This window comes from Microcaecilia unicolor, chromosome 1 (genome assembly GCF_901765095.1).
Source record: "Microcaecilia unicolor chromosome 1, aMicUni1.1, whole genome shotgun sequence".
NCBI lineage: Eukaryota > Metazoa > Chordata > Amphibia > Gymnophiona > Siphonopidae > Microcaecilia > Microcaecilia unicolor.
The window spans coordinates 218,964,571-218,976,998 of NC_044031.1; the positions used below are offsets into that span (position 1 = coordinate 218,964,571).

Consider the following 12,428-nt stretch of genomic DNA (forward strand, 5'->3'; position numbering starts at 1 on the left):
TATTGTCTGAAAGAACAAACACTGGTTTGCCCAACCAGAATCGAATGAAAAGGCCCAAAGAGTGAGGAGAACTGTTCCGAGTTCCAGGCAACTGACTGGCCACTAATGATTCCATGCTGTCCCATAAACCTTGGGTATTTTGCTGAAGGCAATGCCCCCCCCCCCCCCCCCCCAACCCTGCAGTCTGGCCTCAGTCACCACCACTATCCAAAGGGGTGACACCAGGGACACTCCCCAAAGGAGACAATGTTTGAAGCCACAACATTCAAAGTCACACCTTAGGCGTCCACAGAAGACCAAGATTGTAATCCTGGGACACCTGTGACCACCAGCACCAAAGAGACTGCAGAAGACGACAAGTGTATCCAACGTCAAAAGTACATAAGCATATAAGTATTGTCATACTGGGACAGACCGAAGGTCCATCAAGTCCAGTATCCCGTTTCCAACAGTGGCCAATCCAGGTCACAAGTACCTGGCAAGATCCCAAAACAGTAGAATACATTTTAAACTGCTTATTCTAGAAATAAGCATTGGATTTTCCCCAAGTCCATTTTAATAATGGTCTATGGACTTTTCCTTTAGGAAGCCATCGAAACCTTTTTAAAACCCCGCTAAGCTAACTGCTTTTACTACAGTCTCTGGCAACAAATTCCAGAGTTTAATTACACGTTGAGGTAGATGGTCATAACCCATAAGTCTCTGGATTTATCTGCTGCAGATGCCAAGGAACTTTTAGGTTAACTACAAAAAGGTACATGACAAGAAATATAGCACTACAAACAACTATTAAGAGAGTTATAGGATTTGGTTAGTAGATTACAGAAGAATTTACAACAAAGAAGAAAAAATCTCTCTTACTAAGAAGCAGCCCATCTGAAACAGGGGTGTGGAAGGAAAGGGGGCAGGAGGGTGCAAGTGGGAAGAGAACATTTAATGAAGTTATTACCAATACCACCAAGTCTGTGTGCCATGCATGCGATCAGGAGAGAGGAGGGCAAAAGCAATTTGACAAGGTGAAATTTAGTCATACCTGTTAATTTCCTCTTATTTGTTTTTTAAAAACAATACTTATATACTACCTATAACTAGGTGGTTTCCATAAAAACATTCATAATCAACCACAATACAGAGATATTACTCAGCATCAAATGGCATACTCATGTATAATTACCAAAACACAGAATCGGATTAGTTTCTAAACTGCTTAAGGTCAAAGCATCAATGAAGCTGACCAGATAGTTCATTCCACAAGGAGATTCCAGCAGACACAAAAGCAGAAACTCTTCTATCAGAATAGCGCAATTGCATTACTGCATCAACAGAAATATGCTTAGTAGATTCTGATCTTAACATACGTCTGGGATGGTACACCTGAAGTGCTTGTTTTCAGGTAAAATGGATGAACAATTGTCAGCACCTTAAAATGAATGCTTTCTGCCACTGGAAGCCAGTGTAGTTGCTTAAGAGCAGGTGTCACATGTGAAAATCTAAATAAACCCACCATTGTTTTCGCAACAGCATTCTGGACTATTTGCAATGCCTTAACTCCCGAAACAGCCATAGCTGTACAAGGCATTGAAGTAGTCCAGTCGTATCAAAATCATGCTTTGAACCACACAATGGTTAATCATACAAAGTAAGCATAGATTTTAATCCAAAAACCATATGAAAATGAAGGCAACATTAGCAACCTGGGATTTCATTATAATCCATCACCACCCCCAACAGTTTCATCTCTTTCTTAACCAAAACACTCATGTCTCCCACGCGGTCTCAGGCCACGCTTTCAATTCTTCCCTTCTCACAATCATTACCTCTGTTTTTTCGCCATATTTAAAACTAAACCACTCATCCATCCACTGTTTCACTCCTACCATATATCTACTCAACTGCAAATTTAAACTTTCCCTCCACGTCAATATTGGGGAAAAAAACTTTAACATCAGTGTACAATCGATAACTAACCCCTAGTGACAAACATTTTACCCAAAGGTGCTAAATATACATTGAACTACAGTGCTGACCCCTATGGAACTCCACATTCAACCTGTACAGATGTTGAAACCTGCAATCCACTCCTCACTATCACTGACCTTCCAAACAAATGTGAGGCAAACTATCGCAATACTCGTCCTGAAACCCCTAAATCTTGTAACTTATCAAGCATCAATTCCAAATTAACAGAATTGAGTGCACTAGAAACATCCAAGTATACTAGACATGTTTTGCTTTAAATAACATACAGTAGAAATCAATAATGTCTCAAAACTGAGCATGCCTAAATCCATACTGGAAAGGATCTAATCCATCAACTCTCTCCACAAATTAATACTATTGTTTCAAAACTATTTTTGCCAAAATTTTTCCCAAAAATGGAATAGTTGAAATTGGCGTTAATTAGAAAATTCTGCAGGATCAAGCCCTGTACGTTTCAAAAAGATTTATTTACAATCTGGCAAACACAGTGCAACCTCCTGGGACAACACACACAACATTCCAGTCAAACAAGGATCACACATGAACCGTGTTGGAATAATTGAACGAATTATTGTTTCAATATCCTTGTCATGCATCAATTCAAATTTATTCCATCAACCCCATCGTCAAGAAGATGCACCTTCATCCATTCTACCCCAGTGGCCACATTCACTTTTAGTCTAACTTAGCTACTAAAAAATGCATAAATAAATCTGCATCTGGCCCCACAGCTGTTTCCTTCATCTTAAAACCATACATCAAAAAATGTACAATTTAATATAACTCTTTAGGTCTATGCAAGGCTCCTATCCTCTGTTGAAAGTACTGATTTTTTACATCCTCAATCGAACATATTCACACAACCAGATATAACCATCATAATCATCAACATCTGAAGTTTGTCGCAACTCACGCCTCACCTGCAAAACCCCTGAAATTTTCCATTGACACGGATTATAAATCTGTTTTCACCTGTACCTCTCTACTCGGGGTAACATCTAATGCTTGCTCCAATGTGTGCACCCAAGTCCTTACCATATCTTCCAAAGAATTGGAATACAAAAGCTGCAAACGTAAAGACTAAACTGCCCAGAGATCTGTCACCTCAAAATGCGGCCTGATTTGCATTTTCCTCTGAATCTCACCAATCTCGGGGTTTTTTTTCACCATGTAAATTTAATTCAAATAAAATGTAATGGTCTGACCATCCTTAATCTTGCCTTCAAAACAAGTGACAAAAAAAACTAAATCCAAAACATGACCTGCTGAAATGAGTAGCTTCATGGACTGACAATGAAAAGTGGTTCCAATAAGTAAAACAACATATGTTCTTGTTTAATAAAAGCTTCCCCCTCTGGCACAAAGGAGATAATAAAAATCACCTAACAATTCTATCACAACAATAGAAAGACCAGCTAAAAATTGAAATAATTTTTTTTTAAGTCTTCAATGATCACTCCAGGTGGAAAATACACCAAGCAAAAGGCAATACAATCATTCTTAACACCACATTTGCCAGATTCATTTACCTCAGCACATACCAATTGTAACTACAAACTTAACAAAAAAAAAAAATCACAATTCCCCCTCCACACTTCCTAGAACAACATGATCAATGCTATTTATAACCAATCAGACATTGTCATACTACTACTACATCACTTTGCAGAAGCCACAATTCAGAACATAAGTATTGGGACAAACCAAAAATCCATCAAGCCCAGCATCTTGTTTCAAACAGTGGCCAATCCAGGTTACAAGTACCTGGCAAGATCCTAAAACAGTACAATACATGTTATGCTGCTTCTCATAGAAATAAGCAGTGGATTTTCCCCAAGTCCATTTTAATAATGGTTTATGGGCTTTTCTTTTAGGAAGCCATCCAAACCTCTTTTAAACACTGCTAAGCTAACTGCTTTTACTACATTCTCTGGCAAAGAATTCCTGAGTTTAACTACACATTGAAGCTCAGCGCCCGAAGGTGGAACAGGCCTCGCCTTCTGTAGATGACACCGGGCATGTCGTACGTAGATGTACCAGGGCTTGGCGTCCGAAATGGATCAAAACTCAATTTCCATAGGAAGGCTCAACTTCCAAAGACTGAGCAGGTCCCGACGTCCAAAGACGGAGCAGCACCCGCAGCCAAAGAGCAGAACCTGACGTCCAGTCATGGAGAAGTGCCCAACATCCGGAAGCAGAGCAGGGCCAATTCTCGGCTGCAGCACAGTGCCTGACGTGGAGCGAAGGAGCAGTGCCCGACGCCCAGACACTGCACCGGGTCCGACGCTTGGAGGCCGAGCAGATCCCCATGTCCTGATTAACGGAGCAGGGCTCGACCTCTAGAAATGGCTCAAAGGAGCGACAGCAGGGAAAACCATGGCTCAGCATCCGGAGATGTAGAAAGGCTCAACCCCTAAAGACGGGGCAGGCTCTACCCCCCGGTGGAGGAAGGCCAGAAGCCTGACGGGGAAAATCCTCAATGACCAGCCCTGAGGAAAAATATGACGGTAACGGAGAGAGCAAAACACGTCTCCCGAGACAGTGCTCACCCATTATGGTCACCACCCCGTAGTAAAGGACCGGTCTGGTCACCACCATCCCTAAGGAAAACTGGTTGTAGAAACATCCAAACTAGCAGAAAGGAATGCCGAGCCACTAGCTCAACCCCTTAGGGGGGAAAAGAGAGGTGAAGTGGGGGAAAATGGTCCAGACCAACCAAAAGCCAATAAAAACCTAATCGTAGTCCTACTGGGACAGCACACTTCCCAACAAGGCCCTACAAAATCTAAGGCACAGCCCTACTGAACCAAGACCCAACAATCAGAGGTAATGAAAGCCCACTTTTGGTGGAAGAAGTGGAGGCATTTGCTTACCTTTGCCTCCATGGAGAGCCCTCGCGGCACCTCACTGAGTAACTTCTGAAGTGGAGGAGGAAGAGGGTACTCACCCCTCCCTCTGTGGAACTGGCCCATGCAACTCCACCAATGCTCTCTGTAGTCAGGGTGAGAGTGACCTCCAGCAAGTGGGACAGAAACACCACCCCCAGCTTCCCCAAACTGTGGATCTGCAGGCCACATGGAAGTCACACAGTATTGTACCAAAATGGCCATTATGCCTGCCAAAACAGACTCCTCCCAGTGGGACCTCTGACAGGCCAGCTGCACAGAGCTAGTATTTATGAGACTAAGGCTGTTGCAAAGTGCAAACACACCCCCACCTGCACCCTAGCTCAAACAGGGCAAAAAGGTCCAAAGATTGTGTCCTAGGAAATCAGTTCTCCCAAAGAATCCCTTCTGCACCAGTTCCACGTGCACCATCTATGGGAGGCAGAAAAATATTGACACGTTCCAGGCTGCATCACTTCTTAGACTGGTGATGTCACTTGAAAGAATGTTCAGCCTCTCTGCCTCCATCTGCAGACAGGGGTGGTTTAACCTGTCAGTCTGAAATGGTCCAGTAAGATAAGAGAGAAGCATATTTAAAAGTAAATATATCAAAATACAATAAATGGCATTCCATAGTTAGTTTACAGATTCCCATAGTAACTTATCTTATCAGTCTATGCAAGTCTCCTCAGATTTACAAAAGATTCTGTGCATACTCACAGTACAGTCATTCTAGACCAAACAGCAAGTATTACGTTCGAAACCTAAACACCACCAGGCAAACTACATCAAGTCAACTGGACAAAGTAACAAAAGTAACTTATTATCAAATTTTAAGATGTTAGGATTTTCAGAAATGGTTCAAAAAAATTGATAGTTTTGATGGGCAGAATGGACACTAAGAACAATACAATTGATTTTTTTTCTGTCCATTTGCTGGATAAGAGTCCAATAGAAGAAAAACAAAAAGACATGTATATCTATAAAAGCAAGGAAAATTCCTCACTGAAAAGAGCACCTATGCCTTGCTGTCTCAGCTTATGCTGCCGTGAATATGGCGGCTAGCATTCTATTTTTAAACTAAAAGCCAATAAAGCCAATCTACTTCCCAGAACACAATAATAACTGAAGAACATGACCCCCCCCCCCCAAAAAAAAAAAAAAAACAACCAACTAACAGGCTCCAGACTACATCAAAGTTGTGCCCATGGCCTAGTCAACAAATAGGCCAACAGAAGATTCCAACATTCCTTGTCCTTCTTTGTTGAACTGTACAGCGCTGCGTAACCCTAGTAGCGCTCTAGAAATGTTAAGTAGTAGTAGTAGTCCTTGTATAAGGTCCATCTTTCCAGTCTAAGGGCTGTCAACTCCTCCACAGTTCATATTGGTTAGTGCAGTGGACTTTGATCCTGGGGAACCGAGTTCGATTCCCACTGCAGCTCCTTGTGACTCTGGGCAAATCACTTAACCCTCCATTGCCCCTGGTACAAAATAATTACCTGAATATATGTAAACTGCTTTGAATGTAGTTGCAAAATCCTCAGAAAGGCGGTAAATCAATTCCCATTTCCCCTTCCCTGACCAGAAGACAATATTCTCAGCAACATAAACAGCTGCAAATCTGTAAATCATTCTTATCGTAGCTGTCACACAAGAACCAAGAAGAGTTTGTCCCGTGGCTTCCAACCATTCTGTCCCAGAATCGTGAGCAGGAACTTCTTACCTGATGACCTGAGATCAGGACATGAGAAATGCCTGCCTTTGAGTCTTCAATTTACAGTATCAGCAAAGATTAGCCACAAAACAGACTTCAGCCACTCGGGTTACCTGAAGGAAGCAGATACTACAGAAAAGCAACAAGCAGACGGCATATTTTCAAAGCACTTAGCCTTCCAAAGTTCCATAGAAACCTATGGAACTTTGGAAGGCTAAGTGCTTTGAAAATATGCCTCATACTAAGGAATGGCTGTGTTTGCAGATGAAGGGCTACAAGTAGTATCATGGAAAGAACAGACAAGAACAGAGATGTGGTGGATCTTGAACAGTTTTCAGGGGACTGTGTTTGTGATGAGCTAGCTAGACTGAAGGTAAACAAAGTAATGGGGCCAAACAGGACACATCCAAGGGTACAGAAGGAATTTAGGGAAGTTCCGTACCGACCTTTTCAATGTTTCTTTAGAGTAAGAATTGATCCCAGAGGACTGGAGAAGTACTGAAGATTCCTCTCCAAAAAAAAGTAAGGAGGAGGTTGGGCACTGCAGGTTGGTTGGTCTGACATCTGTCGAGTAAATCGATGCAACACTCTGCTTCAAAAGCATTTCCAGAAATAGAATCCAGTGGATTGCTGGATCAGAGGTAACGTGGCTTTGCTAGCGATGGCTCTTATCAAATCTGGTTGAGCAGAGAATTGAATTGAAGAAGAGCACTAGACTTGGTAGACCGAGGGTGGGAAAGAGGAAGGAGAAAAGAAGATGCAAGTTGAAGGGAAGAAAACAGAGGGTGTCAATGCAGAAGGCTGCACATTATAGCCACTGATTGGCATGGTTTCTACCATGAGCTTTCTGTAAAAAAACTGCTTGCAAGATGCAATATTCTAAAAGCATGCAAATTACTGCTGCATTAGGGTAAGACAACATTCAAAAAAAAAAAAGCTGCCAATATAGTTTATGCATCACCTCCCTCCCCCTTATAAAACAGTGGCCTAGACTACTAAATGAGGGAAAAATTCCCTTATTTGGCAAACTGACCCTGCTCAGTGCATCTCAGAATACACTGCCCAGGGTCATTGTCAATTTCCTCTTCCAGCTGTGCTTTAATAGGGGAAGATCAAAGTGGCCTATGGGAAGGGGGAATCACTAGATACCTGGGATTTTTTTTTTTTTATTCCCACCAACCCCCTCCTGACTTAGATACTTGGGACTTTTTTTTAAATCATTTAACAAGGTCGTTTTATTTCAGTAATGTGGGGTAAACTGCTTTTGTCCCAATCTTCTTGTATCTAATTCTCCCTCCCATTTACGTTGATGAGCAACCTAAGTGTAGGCCACTACTGACAAGTACTGATAAAAAGCCAAAACTTTTGTAAAAAATCTTCACACATCTTGCAAAAAAAAAAAAAAAAAAAAAAAGCCTTCTATTAATATCAAATCTTTAACGCACTTGTTAGTTAAAAAAAATCCATCAGCTGCAGAGGCAAAGAAAACATTTGAGACAGGGTATCAAAGTCAATCAGTTCATCGTCATCAAAGAGCTCCCATCCAAACCCTATGTTCTCCAGATCCTATAGGGCCCTGGCACTAACCCCTGTGGGGGAAAAAAGGTTTTAAAATTGAAATGTGCGGGTAAAATACTGTTTTGCTGGTATTCCACACCAATTTTGATCAGCAAGGTGTTAGGGGGTTGGGGATGGGAGGTGTTGGAAAAATTGTGGAGAGCAGGGATCATATATGCATGTGTGGCGTCATTAAACACTTTGATACTGCTGCAGTGGCGATTTTGGCATAGCTTTTTTTTTTTAACTGCAGTTTGCTTATCTTTAACTCTGCTCATACTAAGAACAGTTTTATCAAGGCACTATTTGTAGCACCTTTCGGGTTCAAGTACTGTTGTATTTGACCCCCGAAACAGGCAAGCATTCCCGCCAAAACACAACCCCCATGTTGAGTCTTTTCTGGTGCCTTAATAAAGCACACTCGACACTCCCCATGTGGAACTCAGCGTGTTATCTTCTACTCCTCTGGTTTCTCTAAACACTTTTAGGATCATGTTTTTCAATGGCTGTCCCAACTATGCAATAAGCAGTTTGCTCCCTCAGCTGAGGTTGCGCTTCTCAATATACCAACACCAAGGTTAGCAGAGGGGGAGGAGCAAATGATCCATCTGGGGTTGGCAGCTACACCTATTGTGGTAGCTTCTTGCTGGCGGCAGGCTGTCACCCTGGTACTGCAGCAGGTGGTGGGAAACTGGATGGTATTTAACAGAGTAAATTTGCACATATCATAAGACCTGCTCCTTTGAGCAACATTGGGGAGTTTTCAGGCCTGGAAAAGTTGACATTTGGGCTAAGATGGGAATAAAGACCTGCTATTTTTGTATGTATGTTTGGTAGTGAGGGGGAGTAGTCATGGGTTGGGATGAGGGGTTGCCAGACTAGGTGGGATGGGTGAACTGAAGGACACAAGTTTACTCGCTATTGTTATAATACAACCATAATAAAATAAGTTTTTATTTATTTATTTATTTATTATTTTCAAATAAACATTTACATAATATAAATGTGAGTAATTCAGGAAATTATATAAGAAAACATTCATCCTTTAAGCCAAGGAGAAAGAAATCATATTGTTACTTAGTCCACAATAATATGGTCGAGACACAAGGAATTATCACTTTATAATACAGAAAAGAAACTCTATGAGGGAAGAGACCGTTTCCAGCTAGCGGTTTCAGCTCCCTTCTGGGGCAACCAGGCCTCTTTCGCCTCCACTCTCTTTGGAAATTATAAACTGACGTAGTTTATCAGGTTCAAAAAAAACATAATATACAGCATTCAAGGAAATTAAACACCTACAGGCAAATTTCAACTTAAAAGTACCACCTAGGGAGAGAACTCGAGGCCTAAGACCTAGAAATTCTCTCCTCTTCCTCTGGGTGTTTTTACTCAAATCAGGAAAAATTTGTATTTTTGCTCCGAGAAACTGAGTCAAAATTTTTTTGAAGTAAAGTCTAAAAACATGATTTCTATCAGTCTCAAATGCAAAGGTGGCTAAGAGAGTTGTACGCTCCGTGAAAATAAGTTTTTAAAAAGTGATTGGAGTGTGTTGGGATATGTAAAACAAAGGCAGCAGACCTACAATCCCATGGGATGCATATAGATGCAGGTAAGCAGTGGTACAGAAGCCTCCTATGACATGGAAGGAACTACATCAGATAAAGTAGCACCAGACCCATCAGCCATTATTCTGAATGAACCCACAGTTTAGGGTAAGGGGCAGTCTGATTGGAAAGGAGAGTGGGGGTCGCAGGGGCCAATACAAAAGGGGCTGTGTGATCAGCGCATCACAAGTCATCTCAGAGGGATGGGAGAATCAGGGATCGGCGGGTGGGTGCAGAAGCTTATTTGCTTTTCTGCCCAAAAGGGCAAGCCAACCCTCACTATGCCACCTCAGACCTGGCGGTAATTTTCTCATATTATGCCTTGCTTTAAAAAAATTCTGCAGCAGGAAGGAATAGCTAATAGCCCAATACTCAGCAGTGCACACTACATTAAAATAAGTATGCTAACTACCACACTAGGCCCATTTCTGTATTGTGAGCTAATGCAGAAAGCTACCATAGTAGGTATGTGCGTGGGCCTGAGGATTGGCAGCAAAGATTTAAAAAAAGAGGCATTATATGAATATGAACGTGGAAGGAAATGGTAAAAATAAGCATTAAAACAAGAAAAAATGAGGGGGGATACAGGGAGCAGAAAGCTATAAACAACTAAAAAAAATAAGTTGAGAAAAGAATATAGTTACAAGAAAAGAGAGTGAATATGGAGGCAAACAAAAATAAGGCACCTAGAGTAAAGGGGAGGGGGGATTTCGGCATGTACTTAAAAAATAGAGGCACACCACTGCATACCCACATGTCATACAAAAAGAATTAGGCCAGTACCAGGAGGGAAAAAAAAAAAAAAAAAAAAGAGACTACTACAGAAATACCACTTTGTGAGAACGAAACGTACCCTTTTCCCACATAAGGGTACCAAAATGAATACCACTTTAATACAGTTCAAAATTTCCCATTCTATTTTCGAAACCGGCTGGGCCAACACTAAGTAGCATCCACAATCCCCATACTTTACTGGCACTCCATCCATCCACACAAACGAAGTTAGGCGGCAGAAAACCTCCTCTGAATTAATAATCCGTAAAAATTGTCCAGCCCTCTCAAATACCAACCACCCCCTGCCCGCACACAACAGCAACGCATAAACAAAAATACTAAAGTGCGGGGCCAATAGCCTGGGTCACAGTCTAGAGAAGAGTAGGAAGCACTAGGCTACAGATGGAGAGAGACAAGGAATACGCCGTTTATCTGCCGCCATCACTCTCCCTCCCAACTTTTTATCCCGCAACGCCCCCACCTCCATCATCATCACCATCATCATAACTACGCCCTGTGAGAGAAAAGGAAGTCGTGGGGGGGGGGGGGGGAGGAAGACAAAAAGTACCAGGTCCAAAACTGAATATAATATATATAGACAGCGAGAAACGCACTCCCTATGCGACCCGCCTCTCTCCTCTAGGCCTTGGTCTCTCATACACATTATTCTTTCTCACTCACCGACAACGTTCCGGTGTGGGGGATGGGGGAAAGAAAAAGATGCTTCCCCAGCAGCACTTGCTTCCTTACAGCGCCACTCGCGTCTCTCCGCCCAGAATGCGCACCACTTCCTTCCTTTCTTTCTCGCTTTCCGGAAACTGGCGGCACCACTGCAGCGCAGCCGTCTGTCCACCGGCAACTCTACAACAGAGAGGGGAGGGGGGGGGGGGCGACGGCAAATCCCCTCCCCCTCTCCGTTCACGCGCACGTGTGCGTGTGTGCGTGCTCTCCCGTTACTTCGTCCTCGCGCTCCTTCTCATTTCCTTGGCACTGGTTGATGGGACGGAGTTCATTTTCTATTCTGACGCGCTCCGCAGTACCCTTACGCTTCCTTTGCTTTCGTTTGCGTGGCGCTAGACGCCCGCGGCGCGCTCTCACTTTTGCCTCTGGGACGCCTTAAGAACTGCGTAGCTGAACGCAAGAGACACGCGCTCGCTCTCGCCGCCTGGGGACGCCTTTTAGTTGCTGTCAAGGAGAGAGGAAGGAAACGCGCACACGTTCGGTTCCTCCCCCTTTCCCCTCCCCTCTACTTTTTGCAAAAGAACGCAAGCAGCGCGGGCACGGAGCAACCGTCGTCTTGTTGTTCTTCCCATTCAAGCAAATGTCTGTGGCGCCTCCTTTGAAAGAAATTATTCACTTGCGCAGTGTTGTTATTTTATCACCTTTCTTTTTTCAGTTACAGTATTCGGCTGGATACTCACCAGAGTTATTTAGTACGGCGCAGTCGCAACAAGGGAAAATAGAAAGGGAGATGAAATAAAAAAGAAAGAATCGAATTCATATAAATAAATAAAAGGTTCTGGCGTTTGTAATGGTAGAAGTTGGTTAAAAATTGAAGGGGAAAGTGGAAGATTGGTAGAATCAGCCTACAGATGGAAGGAAAATATATATATTTTTTAATCTTGGCCCTATGCAATTATTGCAGCTTCATCATCTTCATTCTTAAGTATACGTTCTTTCTCACTCTGCATTTGCCATCTGCAGGATAGTAACCAGTTCCATCCTAGGTAGGCAAAAAACAAAACCAGCTGTTAACCCCTAGCTATCATGTGTAGGTTCGTAAAATTACACAACTGAAACCAACTGCCCTCTTTTCTTTCTTCCTCTTTCTTGCTACATTATTTCTTTTTCAGACAGTTGCCTTTTATTGAGCTACACATGTACAGAGATGATTTGCATGAGCGCTTTCCAAGG

The 12,428-nt window shown here is 42.6% G+C and overlaps 1 protein-coding gene across 1 annotated transcript in view; it reads right to left on the reverse strand.

Annotated features, from left to right (window-relative positions):
• KBTBD2 (kelch repeat and BTB domain containing 2) overlaps positions 1 to 11,637 on the reverse strand; it is a 42,388-nt gene extending 30,751 nt beyond the window's left edge. The window contains exon 1 of the mRNA XM_030204389.1: positions 11,196 to 11,637. The gene's annotated coding sequence lies outside the window, so the exon portion shown is untranslated. The remainder of the gene's footprint in view (positions 1 to 11,195) is intronic.
• Positions 11,638 to 12,428: the final 791 nt, after the last annotated feature.